This window comes from Trichosurus vulpecula, chromosome 1 (genome assembly GCF_011100635.1).
Source record: "Trichosurus vulpecula isolate mTriVul1 chromosome 1, mTriVul1.pri, whole genome shotgun sequence".
NCBI classification, from domain to species: Eukaryota; Metazoa; Chordata; class Mammalia; order Diprotodontia; family Phalangeridae; genus Trichosurus; species Trichosurus vulpecula.
In genome coordinates, this window is record NC_050573.1 from 552,716,475 (window position 1) to 552,744,029 (window position 27,555).

The window sequence follows — 27,555 nt, forward strand, 5'->3', positions numbered from 1 at the left end:
CAGGCCCAGTAAGTCCGCCTCACAAGGGTAAATAGGAGGCCACAGAGAAGCGAGATGGTATAAGGCAAAATCGTATACATGCTTCCCCTCTACGGTAAGAAGATTACCCACTAGCCTCCAGTCAGCTCTGCTACCGGCAGCTCAGCTTCGGCTGTAGGTGTCTCTGGCTCCAACCCGAAAAGGAAAGGAGGATCTTCAAGCTGTCCTCTCCCCTCTTATAGAGTTTTTGACATCATCAAGCGCCGCCTGAACGACCAGGGCCGATTGGTTCTTGACTTGGCCCCTCCCCCAGCGTAGACCACGTTAACACACCTCCCCTCAGCCAGCGCCACGACTCATCACACAGGAAACTCTGGTCCTGCCCCGGAAGAGCAAGCCCCAGCGTCCAGGGAAGCTCAACGAGGCAAGCTGAGTCATTCAAAGAAAACAAAGTCCATTCTGGCTACAGCTTGCTATGTGAAGGGCCTTTGGATTCCTCTCTCAGAGTATTCTTGATACAGAGGTACCAGTCTTCTGGGCAGCCCTCAAGGCTTTGATCTTTCTCATTCCTGACTATCAAACCATCTTTTCCAACATATTTCTTGTCATCTTCTATGCATTGAAGTCATCAAAATCAAGGTATATATTAATTGAATTCGGAGGGTATTATGGAGTTCTTCACAGAATTTCTTTACCTTTTCATCTTCTGGAACACATGCTGCAACAGATGCTGCAGCTCTTTTCACGGTAGCATTTTTTGCAAATACTTATCATAAGCACTTTAATATGAGATGACCCAGTGCTCCACAACATTGTATTTGTTGTTGCCTTTGGAAACAGAAGAAAGCTCACCCTGGCTCTTTTATTTGCCTCTCCAAGGAGAGACTGGGAGCCCTGCTTCCATTTAACTGGGAACTTCCTTTTGTCTTCTAGGTTTCCCTTGTAGGGAGAATGTCAAGATGAATGTGATTAACTCCTTCTAGTAGAATCATTAGACAAGGATCATATGCTTAAAAAAACAGCTAAGTTGAAGTGGAGAGATGGTCAAAGATTGCTGGGGACCAAGAGATGTAGAAAGGTATGAATAAAATAGGACCCTAGGATTTAAGTCTGGTACCTACCATGTCTCTCAGAGCAAGGAGTAGAGAAACAGTGTGGTACAAGAATGTTGGATTTGGAGTCAAAAGTTTTAAAGTCAAATTAGAATCTTGACTCTGCCATTTGCTATTTGTAGGACCTTGGGAAATTAATTTAATTTCTCTGTGCCTCCATTTCCTCATCTGTAAAATGAAGAGGTTGGACTAGTTGACCTTTGAGCTCTCGTTCCAAATTTAGGCTTATATCATTCTTAGCATCCTCTGTCCCCTTTTTGCCACTCTGCCATCCCCACTTTAGAAGCAGAAAGAAGCCGTACAGGACTGAACACCATGGTTTATGATTATTATTGTTTTATGGGTTTCCATAGTCAAAGACTTCATCACTAAGTGGCTAGCCCCTGGGGATGAGCGTCTTCATGCTTAACTGGGATGGTGCTCAGAGAGCAGATACAGTCTATTGCTGGGTAAATACCTGAAGCTTTTCCAGCATGATAGAAATAGTCACATCTTACACATCTTTCACATAGCCCTCAAGAACCCAGAGTGACAACCATGTCAGAAAGAGGCATTGGGGTAGGACTTTGCAGGGGATGGGTCTGGCCGCTATACAAATATTCCCCCTCCAAAGCTTGAGGACTCAGATTAAAATTCCCCCTAAGAAAACAATTAGAATTCTAAAGAGAATGAGATTGTAGCATGTAAGGATTTGAATGACCCTATTTCCAGATGAGGAAACCATGACATGGAAAAGTAACTTGCCTATGGTCACACAATGATTTGTAGGCAGAGAAGATGAATGGAGATAATCATATATGTGAAAGTGCTTTGAAAACTCAAAAGCTCATTATAAGTATAGGTAATTATTAAGCATTACAGTTAAAATAACTTACGATATTGAAATAAACTGGGATTCAAACTCAGGGGTCTTTATTCCCAATACAGGGCTCTTTGTCCCGTACCAGGATGATAAAGATGATGAAGCTAGCAATTTGTCTGAAAAGATCTGGAGGTTTTAGTGGCCTACAAGCTTAGGAGGGTAAAATGAGCCAATATTTGTAAAGTATTTAACACAGTACCCAGCCCAAAGGAGATCCTTAATTCCTGTTACTTTCATTTCTGCTCTAACATTTAATGACCTCTGAGCTTCTTTCCAGCTCTAAGATTCTGCATCATTGTTAAATGATGTGACCACAATCAAAATTAGGTAATAAAATGCAAGCAACAAATATACCCTCTCCAAAACAGGATGGGTTGCTTTTATTGACTCCTTGGTAGAGATAAATGACACTCACTTATCTCAGCCACTTTATACTTATCTCAAGCCCTGGAAGACTCTGATGTGAGCTGGCTCACTTTGGGTATTTGGCACAAGTGCAGATATGCATGTACATATACGTGTTTTGTGTCTCAATGTTATAACATTCTTAGCTGAAAAACAGAGATGTGGAAAAACGATTATGCTGCATAATGTCTTGACAGAAATATCGGGAGCCTGGAAATGAAACCAGAATGATTTTTGTGTCTTTATTTTCAGGCTTTTGGACTCAGTTTTAGAGCATCTTCTCCCCACTGGCTAGATGACCCGTTATTCATAACAGCATTGCTAAAGTTCTAATAAGTATAATGCCGCCTCGAGACTCTAATGAGCTGACATCTAGAGTCTGAGGTGCTGTGTTTTTGTATGCCAGGAAGAAAATCTCTAAGAAGCCAAATGCATTCTCAGGGAGCCAATAAAATGTGTTTCCCACATTTGCAGGGCAATGCTTCCTTGGTAAAAGTTCCACAGCTTCCCTAGAGGACCAGTCAGACTTAGTGAGTTCACTGATGCTGATTCTCTAAATTCAAAGTGAGCCAGAGGCAGGCTAAGAATGATCAGGACCCAGAAAATGTGTCTGTCTCCAAGGAGAGACAGTAAAAACCTCTGAAGGCATCTGCGTAAAACCAAGCCAAACACCCAAAACTCACCATCACTGCCCACAGAATCCAGATGTGCAGGCTGCCAGTGACAGTCTGCTGTGCGCATCTGCAGACTGTTCTATGTTTGATCAGTTACTGCTTGGGAAATGCCAGGTAATGTCAGTGAGAATATTAATAACCACCTGCTGCTAAACTAATCACGCAAGTCAAGAGGTGGCTGCTAGGCAACTGGAGCCCAGAGGAGAGTCACTCCGAGGCTAGAGCTAAAAATAGACCCAAATCAAGAAGAGAGAAGAGCCTCGTCAGAAAAACAGGGAAAACTGCCATTTGGCGACATACTGGAGACCTAGCAGAAAGCTTACTGAAAAGGCTGGCGTGATCATAGGCACGATTCCATGGGAAAGTCACAACAGGCACCTAACCGATCCTAGCCACGCAAAAACGCCAGCACCTACTACATATGTTTGTTCTGAAGATCAGATGAAACAATATGTGAAAAGTCATTGCAGAGTACAATTCTATAGAAATGTTAGCTGTTATCGTTATTATAATAATAATTATTCTTTGGATTATTCATGGCTCTGTTATGAGCCATGTGTAAGTAAACATGACTCAGTTATCATGAATGGTTCAGTGAGCACTGTCCAATTAAGTTGAGGGGTTTAAGTGACTTGCCCAAGTCCATAAGCGAACTAGCAGTCATGATGTGACCTGAGGTCTTCTACCTCCCAATCCAACGTTCTTTCCGCTATACTGTGCATCATTTTCTGTCACTTGGACTATCGCAATAACCTCCTAACTGCTCTCCCTGCCTCCATCCTTCAATCCCACAGCTGCCAAAGAAATCTTCCCGAAGTACAGATCTGACCACGTCACGCCCCGACTCAAAACCCATCAGTGGGTCCTTATTGCGTCAGACTGATATTTAAGACCTTATACAATCTGGCTTCCTTCTTAAATCTTATGCTACTTTTCCAGCCGTATCGAAGAATCACGGATTTTAGAGATGGAAGGGATCTCAGTGACCGTTTAGTTCAACCTATACACAAAAATGAATCTGTACCATAACATAACAAAAAAATGGTCATACAATCTCCACTTAAAGATTTTCAGAGTAAAGGAACCCACCACCATCTGAGGCAGCCCATTCCACTTTGTTTGTTTGTTTGTTTGTTTGTTTTGGAGGAGGGAAGGCAGGGCGATTGGAGTTAAGTGACTTGCCCAAGTGTGTCAAGTGTCTGGGGTTGCATTTGAACTCAGGTCCTCCTGACTTCAGGGCCACCTAGCTGCCCCCCATTCCATTTTTAGACAACTTCCTAAATTTGCATTGTCTCCTGGGACCAAACCCAATCCTTTTTTCAGGGGCAGCTACGTGGTACAGTGGACAAAGTTCAAGGTCTGGAGTCCAGAAGACTCATCTTCATGCATTCAAATCTGGCCTCAGACAGTTACTATCTATGTGTCCCTGGGCAAGTCGTTTAACCCTGATCACCTCAATTTCCTCATCTGTAAAATGAGCTAGAGAAGGAAATGGCAAACCACTGAAGTATCTTTGCCAAAAAAAAACCCAAAAAACCCAAATGAGAACAAGAAGAGTTGGAAAAAACTGAATGACAACAAAGTCCCTTTTAAATATTTGGGAGATAGTATGTTCCCCAAGTCTTCTCTTCTCCAGGCTCCAGTGTCTCCTGTGGATCTTCATATGATCTAGAATTAAGAACCTTCACCATCTTCATTATTCTCTTCTGGCCATTCTCCAACTCATCAGTGTCCTTAAATTCTGATGTTCCAAATTGAACACAGCCTCAAATCGCATTAGCTTTTTTATTGCCTCATTGTACTGCTGGCTCACAGTGAGCTTGCAGCTCCCCCAAACCCTAAAAATCTTTTTTCAGACAAATTACTTTCTTATTATGTCTCTCCCCACCCAGAGCCTGTGGTGTTGATATTTTGAATCCAAATATAAGACTTTATATTTATGCATCCTGAATTTCATTTTATTACTTTCAGCTGGGGTATGTTGGAGCCAGCTCATACAATCTCTCAATTGTTCAATTTTCAGCATGAACATTCACCCCTCAGAAATTGGCAAATGCCACAAATGAGGTCTTGATTTATTGTTTTGTTGATTTGTCTAAGCTAAAGGAAGTGAAGGAAAAAATGTTACTAATACCGGTAAAAAAAAAAAAAAAGTATCTTATGCTTTTCACTTTTGAACCATTTTGGGAACAGTGTCGTGGTTTGGTGTTCTCATATTACACAGGGTCCTTTGTCTAATCAAATGTTGGATCATTTTCCTTTGTTTTGCAGTATTTATTCATAGATGACTGAACTGGTTTACTAGATCTATAAGACTTATTTCCTTCTATTATTACTGTTTTTTTCTGTTTATTATCTGCTTCTGTTGAGTTTTCTTCTCCCTAGAATCTTTGATAATTTCAGTTTTTTATTTACCCTTTATTTTCCCCTTTTGCTCATTTTCTAACTCCCTCCTCCTTGACTGTGTTTTCCCTGGGGGCTATATCTCAAAGCAACTCAACCTGCTCCCACACTGGGAAATTCACAGTTCACTAACCTAGGTCTCTGCCTCAAGTGACTTTTGAATAGTTAGAATGGCCCCCCGTTAGATGCTGAGCTCTTTCCCTTAGGCTTAGTGGAGTGCTACACAGTACAGATCTCCCCTGACCAACACACACACACACACACACACACGCACACACGCACACACGCACACATACACATACACACCAGTGGTTCAGGGTTGTTGTTTAGCACTGGTACTACAGGGTTGTTTTCCCCAGCACCAGCTCTCCTGGTACTACATGACTGTGGCCTCCTGAAGGCTTTTATTCCTGAATGGGTATGGCTGCTTGGCTATACCTATAGCAGCCAGGGCAAATTTCTGCAGCCCGGAACCAGGGTCTCCATGGTACTAGAAAGAGGTTGGAGGGAAGACCAGGATATGATGACGGTTTTATTGTACACTTGGGTTTGCTAATGCAGCCTCACTGTCAGTAGCATGGGCAGTGGGAGAAGGGTGCTGAGTGAACTCAGGGTCAGTGTGCATCAGTTTATGGGGTTTTGTTTTTGTTTTTGTAATCTTCCGTCTTTTGGATTCTGGGTGCATTAGGCCATGAAGACAGCTAAAGTGGCTTAATCTTTGGTACATAATTTCTATTTTGGAGAGGTTTGATAGGTTGTGGAGATAAGAGAAAATGTCTAGACCTCTGTCTTGTTCTTCAGATCTGTTTCACGCTTTTTGAAGATTTGTTTGTTAGACATTCACCAGAATACCCTTGCTTTCATCCCAATACTAACCAGTCAAGATTTTTGGATAGTCATCTAAGGAATTAGCTCTCCCTCACAGTTTGTGGCATCTGCAAACCTGAAGAGCATATGGTCTATGCCTTTGTCCAAACCATCAATTAAATGTTAAATAGCACAAGACTGAGTGCAGACTCCTGGGGCACTCCACTGGAGACCTCTTGTTACTTTGAAATGGATCCATTAATGACTACTTTTTAATCTGGTCATTCAGCCAGTTCTGAATGCATTTAACTGTATTATCATCTAGCCCAGTAATGTTAAACTCTAATAGAAATAGCCATACATAAGTATTCCTGCTACATATTGACTTAGTTTTGAAATGTAATGCTATCTCTGTTTTATTGTATTTTTATTTATTTTGTTAAATATTTTCCAATTATATTTTAATTTGGTTTTGGCCACACTCAGGAGCGTTGGCCACATGTTTAATACTTCTGAACACCCATATCTTTCCATCTTTTTCACAAGGATGGTATAAGATACTTTATAACATGCTTTGCAAAAATCTAGCTAAATTACATATCCCGCATCCCTCTGATCTGCTAGTTTAGTAATTCTGTCAAAAAATATTTATATTGTGTGACTGTTTTTAACATTCTTTTTTTATAAAATTTTGAGTGCCAAATTTTCTCCCTCCTCTCCACCCTCCCTAAAATGGTAAGCAATTTGATATAAATTACATATGTGCAATCGTGTAAAACACATTTCCATATTAGTTATGGTATGAAAGAAACAGAACAAAAGGAAAAAATAAAGAAAGTAAAGACAGTCTGCTTCAATCTGCATTCAGACTCTATCAGTTCTTTCTCTGGATGTGTAGAGCATTTTCTATCCAGAGATTTTTGGAATTGTGTATGACATATTCTTGATGATGCCATGCTGACTTTTTATAATCACTAGACATTTATTAGCCCTCTTTTTAATGCTCCATTCTAGAATTTTCCCAGAGGGTTCACTGGCCTGTGTCAATCAATCAATCAATAAGCATTTTGAAAGTGCCACTTGTATATCAGGTACCATCCTAGGCACTGGGGATACAAATAAAAAGGGTGAATCAATCCATACTATGAAGGAGTTTACATTCTAACAGGGGAGACAACATAAAGACATATACAGTAAGAATATAAATATATATCAGTATAATATAAATAATATTCTCTTCTCTTTTTTGAAAATTAGGGCAACCTTTATCCTTTTCCAGTTCTTTAGCCCTTTAGGGACTTGCAAGGTCCCCAGCTGGCCATATTCATCTTGAGGTTGCTGCTCCTTCAGCACCAATGGCTACAGGTACCTGAGTACAGGCTTGCCTGGTTTATTTCATCTGCCTTACTCACAAGTGGGCAGGATCACCATGTCATCAGAATGCAGGTGGAAGACCCTGCTCTTCTCCCTTCCCTCAGTGGAGTCACATATTTGTTCCTAAAGAGCCACAGCCAAGAGATATCACCTAGAAACCATCTCTCCTTTTAACAGGTCCCCTGAATCATCAGCTCTTTTAGCTCAGGCACTAGTTAGGGAACTTTCATGATTAATTGGAAGCCAGCCCCCTGGAGCTTCTACAAGGTCCCCTTAAAGCAGGCAGAGGGTATCTTCACAAGCTCTGCAAGAGTGAATTTCTTGTATAATCATAGCAGTCTCTTCAGACATCTTGCATTTTTCATCTTCAGGAATTTCATTCTTGAGAGTTCCAACTTGTTCTGTTTTTTCTTATGGAATTTTAGTTCATAGGACCCTTCTTCTGAGGGCAAACTCACCTCCTTTAGATATAATATCTAATTCCTCTTGCTTGGTGCCTAAACTTTGAACATTTCTACATAGAAACTGAGGAAATGAGTTCTACTAGCTCCTTTCCTGGATTTTTTTTTCCTCCTGGATATTTTTAGGTATCTCAAATGCTATTCTTGTCATTTAATTGTATCTACTCTCTATGGTACCTATTTTGTGGACAAACATAAGCAGTCTTCTCCCTCTCTTGTCCTTCCTCTTTAGAAACCCTTTTATTTAGATTTTTAAGACACTAGGCAAATATATTCTACTGGCTCTACATCCTTTCTCAGAAGTTCATCATTCTTATATTCCTGTACAGAAATCCAAATCCTTTTATGAGATACTCCCTTCCGAACTAGCCATTCAATTTCCAAATTAATTTTCCTCCTCTGCCCTCCTTGATTTGTAAGAGGGAAAGACCCAGTGAGACTGTAGCTTAAGGTCTGCACAGGCTAAAAGACAGACTTTGAAAGGTTAACGGGGGGGTGGGGAAGCCTTCAAATACAAAATAGATATTCCCCAATCTAGAAAGATTGGGAGGCTTGAATACCTCAGGTACATATGAATAATGGGGTGCTTGGGTGCCTGTGCCTAGATCCCAATTCCAAAACCACATCCACTTCTAAAATCACTAAAATCAAAATACTGTCTCAGACAGTTCCTCTCCAGTTCAAGGGCAGCATGCCTTAGCAAAACACTTATCTCTCCTTCTGATACTGTGGCCAGCTGAACCTAAAGAATTTATTGGATTCCCTGTGTACATGCTAATTGGCTGTGCACTGGGCCATAATGATATTTACTACTTACTGACCTTACTGATATGTATCCTAGACCGTCATATGTATACTCCCTTACATTCATCTTGTCTAACAAGACATTTGATGAGAGCCACCTGGATATTTCCAGTCAGCCCTGACCATTAGTTGACTTAGTGATGTTTCACAGTCAAAACCACACCTCCAGGTTGCCCCCTGCCCCCTGCCTCGGGCTATTTCCCAGTGAACTCTGGGTAAGATACCTGCTCAGGAGATACAAAAAGTTCATGTTCCTTAACCACTCCCTAATCCCACCCCAAAACACCTAATTTACATGTTTCACCCCCACATCTCCTATAAAACTTTTCCTGCATCCCTGTAAGGTTGCAGGTTCCCTAGGAACTCTTGCCTGCTGTAAAGTGTAATAAATCTTTGCCACCTTGACTTAAAGAATGCTTGAGATCATGAATTTATTCCAGACGGCCCCAACTCTCTCCAGTACTTGGGTCCTTGAGGGGCACTCCCCCTCGATGACCCCATCTTGGAACTCCAGTCTTGGGGTTCCTGGACCGCAGCTCCCTCAACCCACAACATGAAGAGGCCAGGAAGACAATGAGCTTCAGTGCACAGACTGCATTCATGCTTGTGTTCCTAGTCACTTATCTATACAAGATTCCTGAAGAAGTTTGAGAGGTAAAAATGAATGAACTAAGGCAACATGAAGCAGAGGGCAAGGGGTTTGGGGAACAGTAAGAATTTGTCCATAGGACAGTCAATTCCCCCCTTTCCTTATTGGAGGCAACAAATGACACAAAGTTGGATCTCTGAGTGAGTCAAAAGGAAAACACATCCATTATCTTCAGCTAAGGGTAATGGTCCCAGCTGAAAGACCTCGGTGGTAATTTAGCTGAAAAGATCACAGTAATAATAATAGCTAGCATTTATATAACAGTCAGGTTTGCAAAGAGCTTTCCAAATGCGGTCTCATTTTATTTTCCCAATGATTTTAGAAGGTAAAGGCTATTCTTATTCCCATCTTATAGATGAGGAAACTGAGGCAGACAGAGGTTACATGACTTACCCAGGTCACACAGCTAGTAAGTGTCTGAGACCAGACTTGAACTTAGGTCTTCATGACTCCACATGTGCCTCCACATGACCCAGCTGCTTCATACCTCAGCAGAATACGGTATCACCATCCCAGCCAGTGACTGAAGGTGGGACAAAGAGTAAGAATGAAGAGCAAGCCCAAGAAACCAGTCATCCTGAGCAGAGCCCAGCAGCCTATCCACCCCAGCCTGGTAGGAGCCATCCATCAGTAGAACAGCTCGCCAAGTCCAGCCATCAGTCACTGCTCAGTAGAGAGCCACCCACCCAGCTGAGTGGAAGTAGAAGTACAAGTGTGACCAATCCAACTCCATCCAGCAGCTTCCTGGCCCAGTTCAGCCGCAGTGGAGCCTGGCAATGAGCTAACACAGTCTGCTTGACCCAACCCAAAAGCCCATTGGCCTATCCAGCACAGGCACTGCACTTGAGAAGGAGAAAGCCTAATTGAACCACTGTTCCACTGGAAAACTTTGCACTGTGAGAAAGAACTTAATTGTGACTTTCTGGAAAAAGAGAGGACATCCAAGTCCCACAGTTCTGGAGTTTTGAGTTTTCTGGACTGAATGTGTCACCTGCATGTATGACTCACTACCATTATACTTTAAATCTGTGTCTACTCTTCCCCATCCCCCTGCCCCCAGACTCTAGTTATAATTTCAGGAGAGTTGCCCCTGATGTTGGTGGATGTGCTTTGTAACTACTGTCCTTGCTATAACATTTGAACAAATGCCTTTGCCAAACAACTAACTGAACCTATTGGCTGACCATTAAGGGGAAGCGCACTGGTGGCTGATGATGAACTAATGTTTAGAATGATAGCTACACATACAGTTACCATCAGAGGTTGGGAGTAGTAACGGCCACCCTTGTGCAGTTATGTAAATTGGGTGAGTGAGCTTCAACTCACAACAGATATAGAATTAGCATGTTACATATTCAGTGGACAACAGTGACGAAAACACAAAAACTGGGCCCTTGTGATCTTCTGTTTCATCGCATTTATCCATTCTATGCTCTAGGACAGCTGGACTGTTGGATGTTTTTCCATCTCACTCTTTATCTTACAAATTTCTAGTTTCTATACATTTGCACAGGTTTTCTCTTATCCCAGGGACGTTGTCCATTCTCATCTTCGCCTGTTGAAATCATTCTTTTTCTTCAAGGCCCCAGTTCACATGCCACCCTCTTCAGGGTGTCTTCTTCAACCCCTTTAGAGACTAGTGATCTCCCCATACACAAATATTCTGGAGTACTTTGTCTGGTTCAGGAATATGTAAGGTCCTTGAGGGGAGGGACTCTCTCTTTTATCTTTGTATGTCCAATGTCTATGGACTTCCACAATGGAGATACATAATTGTTTTTCTAATTATTTTGGATCCTTTATTTTTAAATCACTTTAATTTCCTAAAATTCCTCTCCCTTAAAACTAAACCCTCTCTTGTACTAAAGAAAAAAAGTTAAGTCAAATTACCCATATGGCAATGCTTGACAAATCTTTATTGAATTAAGTTGTATATGAGTTGCATACTCACTACTGAGTGATTTGATGAAGTTGTTGAATGATCTAAGCCTATCATCTAGGCTTACTGAGCTATCCAGCTAACTACTCAACGTTTCACTTTGCTCTGACTATATAATAACTCCAGTCAATCAGTAAACATTTATTAACCACTTACTATGTGCCAAGCACTACGTTAAGTGTGAGGTATACAGCCTCTCAGCATTCCTAAATCCCACTTTCTTTCATGACCTGGGGCTCCTTTTCCCTAGGTCATCTTCTCAGAGAGCTTACCATTAGCTTACTGAGCACTTTAAGGTTAAAAGAGATCCATTAATTCATGGATTCTGAAATTTGGGACCAGTAGGCTTTGAGTATTTTTGAGATAGGAAACAGGTAAAAGCAACAGTAGCAAACAGAAGTATAGTTTCCTTATCCCTCTAAGCCCCTAAAAACCAATATTCTTATTTCAAGGAAATTATTTCTACAATTCAAATGCAGAGACTCCTTTAGGCTAAGACTTCTGTACACTAAAAGTGAGAAAAGAGAAAAATAAAGTTAGCCAATCAGATTGCATTTATTAATGCTAGATTGAGGTCACTGGGTGGCTCAGTGGATAGAGTACTGGGCCTGGAGTCAGGAAGACCCGAGTCCAAAATTGGCCTCAGACACTTACTAGCTGTGTAACTGGGGGCAAGTCACTTAACTTCTGTTTGCCTTAATCCACTGAAGAAGGAAATGGCAAACCACTCAATATCTCTGCCAAGAAAACTCCTTGCTGTGGTCCACAGGTTCACAAAGACATGGACATGACTGAATAACAAATGCTAGGTTGGGCTAAATGCTAAAGATACAATGACAGGCAAGAAATAATCCCTGCAAAACTTTAGGAGCTTACAGTCTAACTGATGAGGTACAGGCTCTGGGAACCCCTTGAACTCTCCTTGAATCTTCCCACTTGAGCAGATGTTCTCCTGAGGCTGTAAGCCTTTCATTATTGCTAGGCCCAAATCTCTGTTTGCTCCGGGTTGCCTCTGGCTATGTTCCACCCTTGATCCTATCAAAATCCCATTTTTCTTAGTTCCTGGAGTTGACCTCTAGTCAACCCAGTCCCATCAAGGTCCTCCGAGATTCCTCCTCAAGACCCTCCCTGGACCCGTCCTCCCATAACCCCAGACTACTTGGCCACCTCTAGATCCCCCCACAGTCTTTCTGTATATAAGATCTATCTTGCCTCCATGAAGGTGCTCAGATTCATTCTGGCCTGCTTGTCAATACAAGCGTCACAAAGGCTCAGATTCCTTAAGAGTCTAACCAATGCTGAGATTTCTTAAGAGTCTGGCCAACATGGCATATTTTTAACAAACTTTGTTTTTTCTTTGGCTGAAAGAAGGCTTGGATGAAATTCATTTGGGCAGGATTCATGTATTGCTATTTTGGGGTCCCAGAACCCCTAAACCTCAACATAACAAAGGAGACAACATGAAAACAGCAATGCATAAACAAGCTATTGTCGACCTGAAAGTTTGGTTAAAGTAGGCAAACAAGCTAGGTGATATGTAAATTCATATTGTTTATTCCCTTAAAGCTAGCAGATACATATATGTATGGTACCAGACAAAATCTGACTGCCTAAACAGAAGAATGAGAAGGTTTAAATACATTTTTTAGAATAGTCGCAACTCAGCATGTCTGTGTTACTCAATTTTATGATATCCATGTATGTTTAACCATAATACAAGAAAAGGACTTTTCTAAATTGAATAGGTTGCAAATACAATAAGATAAGAGAGTTGACAAGGGTCAGCTGAAACTACAACCCAGCGTTTCTGTGTTTGATTTACCGTTAACATAGTATATGCCCATAAAATATTAAGCAAGATAGTTTCTCGGGTTAAGGGAATATGGGACAGAATTTTCAAATAATAGGAGAGACATCTTTAGGAGAAGCAAAGCAAATTTATTTTACAAACCTTGCAAGATTTGGGCATGCCTCCATTAGTAAACTGATGAAGGAGGCAGAGTAAAAAGGAAGTGCAGGGACAGATATACTTTTAGAACAAAGATTCCTGCCCACCTCTATCCTTTCTCACCATTGGCTGGGAGGCGGGCTTACAATCTAGGCACAAAAAACTAGTCAGTAAACTAGGGAACCAGGTGGATCTGGTCCATTCAGGTTTTCCCTATCCAGAACGCAACTGCCAGGGGTGGCATCTGAAAGTCTAGGAGAAGAAATGAGGAGAGGGGAGGGGAGACCTTTCTGGAGCAGAGAACAAACAGTTCACAAGTAGTCCATTATCTCCCTATTTGGTGCTAGCACCTCAGAGAGGGGGAAGGGCACACCTACAGCTTCAGGCCCTGTTAGCTTAGTCACTACAAGGTTAAATTCTAAACCTCTCCTACTCCCTCAGACATTCCCTATTTCAGAAATATGAGAAGAGTGTAACCCTTGTATTTTTGCCCTGTGAAGTCTTCACAATTATCCTTCCCATTCAAGGGTCTCATCCTTAATGGCTAATAGACAGAGGGAAGAATGCTCTTAAGTCAGCCCCATCTGGCCTTGTTGACATAGGAAGAGGTATTCTCTGAGTTTACTCAGAGAACAAAGAAGTTTAGGTTCAGACTCATCTTCTTAATCAGTTCAGTCTCTTCCTCTGGTTAATCAGTTCAGGCTCTGACCTTTATTGAAGTTACTAAATTGATATTAAGTGATTATCACTATATAAAGGATAAATTGGAAATAATCAATAGAAGGAAAGAACTAATATTAAGGGATCTTTTTGCCAAAGGTGCGCCATTAGATAAAACTTGAAGAAAGCCAGGAAGCCAGAAGGTGGAGATTAGAAGGGAAAGAGTTCTAATCATGAATGGAGTTGGGAGGTAGAGTGACTAGTTTGAGGAACAGCAAGGAGGCCAAAGGCGCTAGTAGGGGTCAAATTATAGAAGGCTTTAAAACCCAAATAGAGGGTATTGAATACAGTCGACCTTACCATATCCCAGGGCCGTGAACTGTCTGAGGGCGATCAAAACCAGTTCTATTTTATAGCCTCCCCAGCTTTCTCTATGGACTTTTGGTTATTATGCAAAACAACTTATGTGATTGCTTCTCCAGGCTAAGCCTCCAATGAGACTCTCTCCCTATTGAAATGTATTTAACCCTGCCCCCCCTCCCCTTCTTGGGTATTCCAGTACTTTGGTGCTACGTGGTAGCCCCAAATTACAATTCTCTTTACTTTAGACCTTAGTTTTTGCTACTTTGAAAATCTTCTTTATTTCAGTTTGACATATTGTAGTAGCAATTTAGATTTGAAGATCTTCCCCACCCATTAATAGTCCATGTGAGCCTGTTTATGTCACAGGATGCCGAAGTCACATGTGGAAGAAGGAGCTTCCTGACAAGAAAAGCAAGTTATGTCACAGGAAATGCTGAGAGAGAAAGCTGTTATGGCTGTTAATGGTCGTTTGTGACTGTTAGAGCTGAGGTAATGCAAGTCGACCTCTGAAAGCTGAACAAACTGTGACAACTGTACCGTGAGTCTGTTTTTGGGAAGACCCCAGCAGGGGGTCTGAGAGATTTGGGGATGACAAGGCTCCATGTTGTGACATTATATATTGAATGTTTTACTGCTCTGATCCACTGGGTAAAGGGCTTATGGGATCTGGTTCTCTGGTGTCTGAATAAATGGTTTACTTCTTCTACCTTCTCTGAGGAGAGTCTCGTGTACTTTGCGATACAGAACCACACAGGCACTTTGACAATTATCATCTACAACGTTACTATCGCCTTACTGCCACATTTGGCATCACAAACAGGATCGCAAGGTATAAGATCTCTGTTTAGAGGTAGAAGAAATGATTATCCCAGAATGGGAGGATATAACCTATTCCTCCCTAGCAAGGGAATGATCTAAAGGCACTGGTTTGTGTGAGGACTGGAAACAGAAACTACAGAGGGGACAGCCTAGAGATTTGTAGCGATGCCTCAGAGAAGTTACAGTTGAGTCAGGAAGGGAAATGCCAACAGCAATCTCTAGACAAGGCTGGATTTTACTCACAGCCCATCGTATAATATATGAAAGCAGAGACATACTATTACGAGAGAGAACCTAGACAGTTACTGAAACATCTGCTAACTCAAATGAGAATACTTCCCCTATACCACAGCAAAATGGGGAATCAGCTAGAAGGCAGAGCGAGCCAAGGAGGTCAAGAGTGCACCTCAGTTCAGCTCAGGTCGAGTCCAGCCCCAGTCTGGTTACCATGGTAACAGGTGGAGAGAATCTAGAGAGGATACAGCTGTATGTTTGTGGTATGATGCTGCTCCTGAGCCACAGAATGGTACAGTATGATACCAGACTTCTCAGCCAGCAGTGCACCCCAGCCAGCGAAGGAGGCAAGAAACACAAGATCATAATACCATATTCAGAGAGGTTTTGGAGTATTTTACACAGCAGGAAACCACAGATATCTTGAGTAGGTTCACCCAGAGAATGGGAGAATCATTAATATCTTGGATGGTGAGAATCATTGATGAAGGGGCTGCAGGAGTATCTCTAGATACTGTGGATTGTATGAGATTCATAAGTATTAGAATCCTTTTGTACAGCAAGTTTTTAGGGATTATCATTTGCAAAGAGGTAACCAAACAACCAATTTGTTGTCTTTGGCTGGAACCACTTGTAAGAGACAATATCCTGCTGATGCTATGTGGTCTACTGCAGACAGACCCTGGTATTCACTTAGGGACTGTGTGAAAAACTTAAAGGAAGAGGTAATGAAGACTGCTATTATGATAGGGAACACCGAAGTTTATTATGAAACTCCCTTGGGAGTCTCTCATAGGAATTCGATAGTTAAAATGGCACACCTCGCTTACAAACATGTGATTCTGCCTCTACTAACTGCAGAAGTAGGGAACCCTCTTTCAGATTTTCACAGATTTTCACAGCTAAGAGACTGTTGCAACAATTTGGCTAGCAGCAGCTGTTGAGGTGTAAGACCCAACAAGACTAGGAACAAGAGCTGCCAGCACAGGTGTGTGCTTATGTGTGTGTGTGTCCATGAGTAAAAAGCCAACAGCTTTTTTTCCTTCTCCTCGCATGGGAGTACGTATGTGGTAATAGCATATTATGGGAGCCAATAGCAGCAAAAAGAGCAGTGAGAAAGAAACAGTTTGAGATGGTTTTTCTCCAGGTGCTGCCTTTCCCCTCCCCAACTAAATAATTTGAATAAGACTCTTTCCTTTGACAGTGTGGCTCACTGAGCTATGCAAATCTCTCTGCCTTGCAAAGCAAAATTGTTAGGAAGATAACTCATGCAGAGAGGCAGTTAGAAGGTGACTACAACTTGATCTTTTAACTGCTTTTAAGTAATTTGTTTCTAACCAACTAGAACTTTAATTGGAAGTTGATCTTGAATATTAGAAATTATAAATCCAGATTTACTGAACCTCAAAATTAAGATTTGTAGATTATGTTCAATGTGAATCTGGGGAACTGCCTGGCTTCTCGGCCACCAAACTGTTTTGAGTGTTAATTCATGGAAAAAAGAAAAGTTTTTGTGAATCACAACCAACCAAATGTAAATAAGATTTGATTAGAAAATCCAATTCGAAAATTGGTAGTTTGACAAATTAAACTGATGGTAGAAATCAGTTTAGAAATAACTTTCAAATTGGTGTGTCTTTGAACTTAGAAATTTTGCAACAAGAATATCAGCCATTACAGGCCTCCTGCCTTGAGAGGCAGAGAACTGTTTAATTACTAAGAACATCTTAATGGATTTTTGAAGGGTTTGTCCCACAAATTTCTTTATATGCTGGGCCCAGGAATAGGCAGTGCAGGTTTCTATCCCTTTCCTGGAAAATGAGAGAAGTTCAGAGCCTTTTGATCTCCTAGGAAACATCTGAATTGGAGCTAATCAAGCTATAGGGTTTAATTGGAATAGGTAAATTAGTGAAGAAAATCATCTGGGATGAAATTATACAGTTAGAAAAGTAAAAGTCATTGGTTTTGTTTAATAGCAATATGTACTAAAATTATAGAGAGAAATTCAGTGGAATGGAGATGATCTGGGATACAACTGGAATGAAGAGAATGTGGGAATTGAGTGAGTAAAAGGAAGGTTTAGGAGGAGAAATATGAAGTACAAAAAAATGTGTGGTTTTCAAGACTACCGAAGGGATATGCATACATATTAGCATAATACATATTTGTATACATGCATACATATATACATATGTGTGTATGTACATACTGAGAGAGATTAAGGTAGAAAATTTAAGCATTTTGAGAAGAGTTTGAGGAAGTTTTCTGATTTCATAGAAAGAAAGAAGGATATGGGAAACTTTATGTGGTGTGTGACTTGGACTTCCTGGGCTCAGAAACTGGGGAATGGGAATAGGAAGCTGCATGCTTAGGGTAGTCCACATGTGAAAAGCCTTGGGGGCTGGTGAGAGAGAGTGAGGACGATTTCATACACAAAAAGAATTGATCAGCCCCTTTGAGAAGTTCAAAGGTAAATAGATAAAAAAAATTACAGAGAGCTGCGAGTGTCACCATGTGTCTTTTAGAATGAGCTATATGATAACTATGAGTTCTCAATCTTAAAATCCCTGGCAGAAAATTTTGAGATTTTATATGTTGCCATCAAAAGCCAGTTTCGTTTTGAAATATGTCCTGAATCTAAATCAAGATGTGGGTCTTAAGGGTGCCTCGCAATTGGGAAATCCTCCTGTGAGGATACCATTTGGGAATTTTGATACAGATGTGATTTAATTAATTCTGGTTTCATTTTAAGTGGCACAGTTATGATCAGTCAGGTTACACTATTTGGTATTCAGGCAAAATGTTAGAAAAATGCACAGATCTGAAATTTGTTAATTACATGATTTTAAAACAAGTTACCTCAGTTTACCAATCTGTAATGTGGATAAAGATAATACCTCACATTTGTAAAAGATGAACTGAACTTTTGTTCCCACAGAAAATATGCAATATACCAGAAAATCTTGTATTTGCTGGGGAAGGCAAGAAAAGGAACAGATTAGAGAGAAAGTCTTGGGAATGTTGATTAACACTTCACTCAACAAGATGTGGGCACCTGCTTATCAGCATATCTAAAGGCAAACAACTCTTTCCTTGTCCTTTGGATAAAATCTGCAACTCCAAAGGCAAGGAGAATTTCATTCCACAACACTATTTTCAATATCGGAATTCTTCTTCTGTTAATGGTGAATGAAACCCAAACACCCTGGTTCAACCTCTTATCAATTGAGGAAATTCCTTTAAAAGAATTTATGACTCATTGTCCTTTAACTAAGTAAAATATAAAGAAAATGAAGTGGAGACCCACGTGGGGGTGGGGGTTAGGTGTTTTTCAGATAGGCTGTGAACCCTGAAGTGCCTAGCCAATGGTGGGCAGGAGAGAAAATTCAAATTGGAAACAGGGCACAAAAGGCCTTGCATTTGTCTGAGCAAGCCTACTCCATTAGGGATGTGTGGGACAGGATTTTTAAATAATAGGAGAGACATCTTTAGGAGAAATAAAGTAAATTTATTTTACAAACCTTGCAAGATTTGGGCACACCTCCATAATGGAGGAGGCAAGGTAAAAGGGAACCTGCCTTAATTTATACTCTCAATGAAAATATTCCCACCCACCTCTATCCCTTCTCACCATTGTCTGGAAGGTGGGCTTACAGTGTAGGTGTGAAAACTAGACAGAGGACCAAGGTTGATCAGGTTTTCCCTATTGGAACTCAACTGCCGGGTTGGCGTCTGAAAATCTAGAAGAAGAAATGGGGTGGTGGGGAAGAGAGATCTTCCTGGAGCAGAGAACAAATAGCTCACAGGAAGTTCATTATCTTATCTTCTTAACATCTGAGAGAGAGGGGGAAGGGCATGCCCACAGCTCCAGGCCCTGACCTTCCAGAATCACAAGGCCAAATCCCAAACCTCTCCTACTCCCTTAGACATACCCTGTGAAGTCTTCACAATTATCCATCCCATTCACGGAGCTCCCTATTCAGAAGAATGAATGTAAAATAAATATATTGAGAACTTTCCTGGCTTCACGATGAGGAGTGTTGTTTTTTTCTAGAGTGAGCACGTTTCTCACACATTGATTTGGTAATTCATTGTATTAGGATTCTTGGTAAAAATGGTAAGTTCTTTTTAGATCAGGAATCTTTTGCATTATAGATTAAATTCTCATATATTCAATCACTAAAAGAATGATGTTAAAAATTTGAAACTTTATTTAGAAATGGCAATAGATATTTATAATGTTCTTACTGTGAATTTGGTATAGCAGGAATCTCTTTTAAGATGTTCTCATCTGTATAACGAAGAGTTTTAAGATCTTACCAGCCCTGCTAACGGTTTGAAGTAATTAGGTTTGAGAGGTAGTGCTGAGTACTGGGTTCTGGCACCAGACTGGATTTGCTGAAGCTTTAACTTCTTAGTAAGCTACAAGTGAAGTGAGACAAGCATCTGTTAGCTCACAGACCTTTTCAATATGGGTTGTAAGAAGCTCCATAGAAAGTTCAGCATTAGGTTTACCCCATATTATATTATAAGTACTATATAAATGTTGTATATTGCGACTTTCAGTGCTCCATACATTGTATTAACTCTCTTTATGAAAACTCTCAAGGATTTGAGATGGGTCATGCCCTGCTAGCATCTGACTAAACTCCATAGAGCTTTGGCCTTGGGCCAAAAATCAGCCCTCCACCTAGAATAATTCTAATAGCAATGACTTATAATATACTTGACCCAACACACCTTGAGCTAACCTAATAATGGTTATGGAACTAAATTGGTAAAGCTTTATATGTGTTTCCTAGCACTGTTCATGTAAAATTAATTACATGCTTATAGTGTGAAACTTGGTAACACTAACATGGTTAGAAGAATGACTTCTCTTGTAATTTAGATAATGTTAGGATATAAATTCAGTTGTTAAATAGTTGTCTAAAGGCTGCTAATTATTTCTGTTTTTTGTTCGTATTTTATTTCATCAGGATTATAATAATGGGAAAAAATTCTTTGTTGTTTTATCCAAGAAGATGTTTGACCTGATTATAAATTTGTTTCAGCTTTGCTAGTGACATAAGTTCTATGATGCTTAAAATTATGAGCTACAGAGGTGAAAACAGCTAGCTTCACACCTAGCTAAAATGAAGAGTTTCTGCAAATAACTGTCAGTTTCTTCTGAGGAGATTCTATTTGAGTAAACTTTCCCATGTTCATTGTCTCTGTGAAATTACAGATTACAATTATTTTATTGATTATTTTTATGCCAGGATGAGTTTAAACTAAAGGGGAAATAGAACAAGCAGAAGAACAGAATATTGTGTGATTTTTTGGAAAGCCTGGCACTTTTTGTATTGTTTTGTTATAAACTTTTTGTACTAATTTGTTATAACAGTACAAAAATAGTATATATCCAGCCTTAAGCATTCTTAGTGAAACTTGCTGTTTAAGGTTGAATATTTTGAGACTGTATACTTGATATCATCCCGAGTCTGGTTCCAGGTATGATCATCAAGAAATGCTATTGAGCCAGTGTTCCATAATGATAGTAGCCCTGTGGGAGTGACATCTAAGAACTGCATGTGGAGTTCCATCTCACAGAAAGATTGGGAGAGTTACTTTGGCCAAGGTAGAATTCTCCTAATTCAATTTTCCCAGTATGACATTTTCTCTTGGATGGAAAAATTTCCCACTTGATTGACTCTAAGCCTGTCTATGATTTTCTGTCAGTACAACTGGCTTACCTATATGACTCCTGCCTGCAGCTAATATCAAACTAGGGAAGCCTTTTATGTATATATACACACACACACACATACATTTATATGTATATATACATATTTATATGCATATATATACATACATATTATATGTATGTGTGTATAGCTATATTCCTCTTTTTTCCTTTTATAGCAAATTTCTTAATCATGGCAGTTGATCAGTAAAAGATATAAACACAATATTAAATCTTTATCTAAGGCTGGAACACATATAAGCTACTATGATAAGATGCAGATGTGTAAGATCTAAGCTATTAAGCCTGATATTATAATCCTTTTATATCCTAAACAACTAAGTAGATGAGTACTTGGGCTTGCCATCTGTGTGTTACTAGTTCTGTATTTTTGTGTAAGATAAGATCCCTTAAATATTCACGTAGTATGAGAATAATTAGACAATGAAATAAGAATTTCTGAGAACAGGATATAACTATTATTTAGTGAGGTTAATATCAAAAATGTTTTTTGTTGTTTGTTAGAGAAAAGGATTTCAGCACAATTAATTATCTTAGACAAGAGGGACTTATGGTCTATCTTGGATTGCCTCAGAGATACATTCAATTTTACTTAGATTTATTTAATGTGGATTAATACTTGTAATAGAGAACATGCTCTGAAATACAAGCTAACTGTACAAGGGTTTAAAGAGGATTTCAGAGTAGTGGTCTATGTGGATGCAAGATCCAGTTCATTTGAGCATGGTTAGTAACTGAACATATTTTACTATGCACACCTCATTATTCATACAATCTAGAATTATTTACTTACTTTTTTCAGACACCTCACCAAAGTCCTTTGTTAAAATAAGCATCTTTGAGGTGAATTAATTTGTGTGCATAGAAGTCACCTATTTACAAAGGGTATTGTTATGAGAGATCCTTAGCAACATCTCATCCTCCTGAAGGGGGAATGAGTTGTCCTATTAATGAATTGGCAGTCGTTTCAAATTTTCCTGCTCTCAGCATTCAAATATTTTGATGGATCTATGTATTTGTTTGATATTTTTTCATCAACACGTGCTTGAGCAAGTACTTTGGTTAAACATAGTATCTTTTATTAAAAACAAAATTTTAAAGTAATAGGTACAGAAGAGTATTACAAATTAAGTTATCAGGTTCTATTCTTAGAATAGCAGAAAAGTGTGTATAGGAAGACTTTTTTATTTCCTAATAGAATATTCAACTAGAATTTATTTTATTATGTTAAACCTGAAAGTTTGGTTGAAGGAGGCAAACAAGCTAGGTGATAAAAAAAAAACCCATGTTGTTTATTATTTTCCCTTAAAGCACAGCTAAGCTAGCTTATTTGTACATACAAGGAGTCAGAGCATAAGCTCTGGCTGTCTGAACAAAGAAATGAGAAAACATTTAAAAAAATACATTATTTTTAGCAGACCCAGCAAGCCTGTGTTACCTCACTTTTATGATCCCCATGTATGTTTAACCATGATACAGGAAGAGGATTTTCCTCAATGGAATAGATTTGTAAAGACAAGAGTATTGACAAAGGTCAGTTAAAGTATATACCCGTAGAATATTAAGCAAGGTAGTCTCTCGGGATTAGGGTCTCATCCCTTAATGGTTAACAGAGGAAAGAATGTTCTTAGGTCAGCGGGATCCGGCCTTGTTGACAGAGAAAAGATATTCTCTGAGCAAACTTTAGAGAACAAAGAAGCCCAGGCCCAGGCTCTTCTTCCAGCTGATCATTAATTCAGGCCCTGGCCCTTGATTGAAATCACAAAAATGATATAAAATGGTACAAAATGTTCCACAATTATTATCTGGTATTTTTGTTTTAAAGCATGTTTACTAACAATTGGGGAATGGCTGAACAAGTTGAGTGTGATGGAATACTATTGTGCTGTAAGAAATGATGAGCAGGATCTTTTCAGAAAAACCTGGAAAGACTTATACGAATTGATTCAAAGAGAGGTGAGCAGAACCAGGAGAAGAGTAAGCAGTAAGCAATATTGTACTGTGATTAGCTGTGAATGACTTAGCCATTCTCAGTAATACACTGACCCAAGACAATTTCCAAGGTCTTATGATGAAATATGTTATCCATCTCCAGAGAAAGAACTAATGGAGTCTAAATGCAGATCAAAGCATACTTTTTTTAAACTTTCTTTATTTTTCTTGAGATTTTTTTGGCCTGTGTTTTCTTTCATGACCTGACATAATCTGGAAATATGTTTCATATGACTGCACAACTATAATCTATATCAAATTGCTTGCCTTCTTAATGAGGGAGCAGGGAGGAAGGAAAGGAGAGAATTTGGAACTCATAATTTTAAAAAATGAATGTTAAAATTTTTTCATAAAATTGGAGAAAAAATAAAATCTTTTTTAGAAAACAACCCAAAAAGTACATTTATACTATTTTAAACTTTCTTTGGTAACCTGTGTTCTGTTTTTAGCTTTTGTCTATCTACTTTTTAAACATTGTTTTAACTATGTCACTATTATGGAATTTTTAGGCAAACTTAATTTTCATACCAAGTGTGACTTACAGTAGATACAACCTTAATGACATACTTTCTATCTTTGTTTTTTCTTTCCTGTCTGAAAGGTAATTAAGTGCCTCTAAGTCTTCTCCAATACTGAAATACTTACCGTAGCCCCAGTGGCATACTTATCTTCTCAAGAAATTTCTGATGGTTACTCTTAGAAACATACTTACATTGTCTAGGAATAAAGAATACTCATTGGGAAGCCAGGAACATTTTAATTATAGTTTACATTTATTCCTCCTGAATAAATGGGTACATCTCCTGAACAGAGTACAGGAGAAAGTACAAAGGACTCAGATGGACATCGGTCCTTTTATTGACCCTCACCTTGAATCTCCCACCAGGCTCTTCATTGGCGAGATGCAAACCCTTGACTGTCTACGTCATGCTCCCCCTCCCCCCCCCCCCCCCCACCAAATGGCTCATTTAAGCATGCGTCTAACCTTTCACCTGACCAACCAGAGGCCTGGTTTCTGCTAAAGCTGGGGGTGGGGTGGGCGGGGCAGGGGGAGGGAGAGGAATACTTTCAACTCTGTGCAAACAAAACTGCTCCCTCCCCGTTTATTACAGTTACTGTTACAATTAATTTCTAACGAAAATGTAAAAAGATGTTGCTAAAAGCATATTGTACATTTAACTAAATAAAAATGACTAATGAGATTTACTTTCACCACTGATCTCTGCACCAGTGCCAAATGATTTAAAGGTCACCAAGCCATTTCCAACAGTCTAGTAATGCTTCATGCCAATTGTTCTTGACAGAATGGATCAGTAATTTCTTCATTGAGTGCCTTGAAATAATTTAAAATTAAGCGCATATAAGGAACTGTGTTAGATAGCATGGTTCAATTTTTCATATGCATGTTTATGTATATGTGTGTATATACATATATATGTATATATGCAAAAACCTAAAGATTCATCTGGTCCTTTTGAGAATTTATTGGGAGATCTACCGCCCTGAGAAATCGCATGTACATTTTGCTGCTTTCATTGTCACAGAGAAGATTAACAGTGTTGCCAAATCATTTAAAGATTTTCATGGAAGAAGTTACTCTGAGAATCCGCCTATTCCAGAATGCCTAGGAAGGGAGATTTCCAGAAGACCAGAAGACTGCAAGAGGAGATGTTCTCAGAAACCAAACAGCTGCATGAGAAGTCTGAGCCATAAGATATGATAGACTGATGAAATGGACAGTGGGAGTGTGAGTCTGGTTCTTTGTAAGGCCTGCTTGCCAAAGGGGATTTCCCTCAGTGACTCCTGTCAACGGGCCATCACCTCAAGTTCCCTTGGTCTGTGACAGAGTTCATTTTGACCAAGAGTGCGGAATGTTGAATGCAGCTAACCCAGGGCTTCCAATTGCCCGAGGGCTATCAAAACCAGACCCACTATAGAACACCCACCAGCCTTCTCTATGGACTTTTAGTTATTATGCAAAACAACTTACACAACTGCTTTTCCCAGTGCTTTCCCTGAGACTCCTTCCCTGTGGAAAAGTATTTAATCCTCCCCCCCAACCTTTGGGTACACCAATACTTTGGTGCTGCATGGTGGCCACAAATTGTAATTCTCCTGCCATCATTAAAGCCCCTAGTATAAGCTGCTTTGGTTGTCTTCTTTATTTCAGGTTGACAAAGATTTTATATTTAATTCTAGAGACAAGGGGAAGCCACTGAATTTGAGTTATAGGTGGTAAAATTGGTTTATAGATGATAGGGAGGCAGGAGAGGGTCCTTTGTGAACAGGAAAAAATAGGAATTACTCTATTAAAAGTCAAAGATGGTATCTAAGAAAAATATAGTCCCTTTAGGAAGATCAGTTTGGTAGCTGAGTGAAGGATGGACTAGAAGAGAAAGAAACTTGAAGCAGAGAGACCAACCAATGGGCCATTACAATAGTGCACCTATAAAGTAATGAAGGCCTGCATCAGGGTGGTGGCAGTGTCAGAGGAGAAAGGGGGACATACGAAAGATGGTAAGAAAGCAGAATTGGCAAGACTTGGCAAATGACTGGATGTGGGGGGTTGAATAAAAATGAGAAGCTGAGGATGACAAATTTCACTCAATTGGCTAGTTCTTTTAGCCAGTGGGGTGTGTGTGTGTGTGTGTGTGTGTGTGTGTGTGTGCATGCTACCATACACATACACACAAGCCCCATAATGTGCAACCTCCACTGGTAACACTTTTGACTGAAGCAAAAATTCCTCCCAAAGGGTCTGACTTAAGTAAGTGCTTAGTAAATTGTTGCTGAATGTTGAAAGCTCTGGAATTTTTCAATTACCCTCAGGGGCTGGAAACCAATTGAGGATACTCCCAAGTCTGAGGGAAATCTTAATGCAGAATTTTCCCAGCCTTTTCTGTTTTACATAAGAGCAACTTGCTAAAGTAGGAAAATTGGGACTGGGACCAGGACTGAACCTGTGATTCCATTGGTGCAGGGAAGTACCTCTATTAATGCAGGTTGGCACCTCCCCAGCAATTTACCATCTCTTAGACAGTTGTCAAGAGCACAGAGAAATTAAATGACTTTTCCAGGGTGACCCAGCCAACATGTATCAAGAGATGAGACTTGAACTCAAGCTTTCCTGTCTCCAAGGCCACTCTCAGGGAAATAGAAGCTAAATTTTGTGATTAAATACATTTCTCAATTATATCTTTTGGCTATTCATGTTAATTGAGGGAAACAGAACAATCTCAAGCAATAGGTGACCCCAATATTTTGGGTGTGCAATGTGGAGAAAAGGGTTCTTAAAATGGATAGAAAATGTTTTTTAGATCTCTAGAATGTTACTTTATTGCTGGCAGAAACTGATGAATTGCCAGAAATGAGTGTGTAAGGGGCAGCGAGCAGTTTTGTTTCCACAGAGTTGAAAGCATTCCTCTTCCTCTCCCTTCCCCCTCCCCCCAGCTTTAGCAGAATGTAAGTCAGGTGACTGGTTAGAACTAGTTCTAATCAAAGCCTGGGGGTGAAAGGTTAAATGCTTGTACTCATGCTTAACTGAGCCATTTGAGGAGGGCATGATGTAAGCAGTCAGGCGTTTGCATCTGGCCAATGAAGAGCCTGGCGGAAGGGGGAGCCAATAAAAGGACTGGCATCTATCAGAGTCCTTTGTACTCTCCTGCACTCTGTTCAGAGGATGTACCCATTTATTCAGACCAAATGTAAAATATAATTAAAGCACCCCCAACCTCTACCATTTGGGTGGCATCCTTTCTCATGAGAAAGAATAATAAATGCCTTTTATGATTTTGGGCTCAGACTCCAAACTTTACTGTGTTGTTGCACACAGTTTTGGAGGTCCCACCGAGATTTTCCCAGACCTCTCTCTGGGGACAGGAGGACTTCTTAGCCCTGACTGACTGACAGGATGTCCCACTGACCATTTCTCAGTGGCCCTCAGGTGGGCTGGGAACGATTCTCCTCTGCAGAGAGTAGGGCCCAAAGGGAAGATAAGACTGAAGCAGAAAACGTGGTGGACGGACAATATTCTCTGTGGGCAATAGCAGTCACATAAGCTGGTGCATGTGCATGAACCCAAGTAAGGGAAACTTGGGTGACATTGTGAGGGTGGAGTTGGTTGAGTCTGGCTAGATATTGAGGAGACCGGGAGGCTTAGGTTTTGGGGGAACTCTGACCAGCTCAGGAGGAAGACGTCTCAGATTCTAAGCCTCAGCACCCAGATATCTGGACCAAAAGACTTGACACAGTTTGGCCAGACATTGATCTGCCAGGAGGAAGGCAGGCTGACAAGCCTCCTTCCCAGTCTCCAAGACAAGGGAAA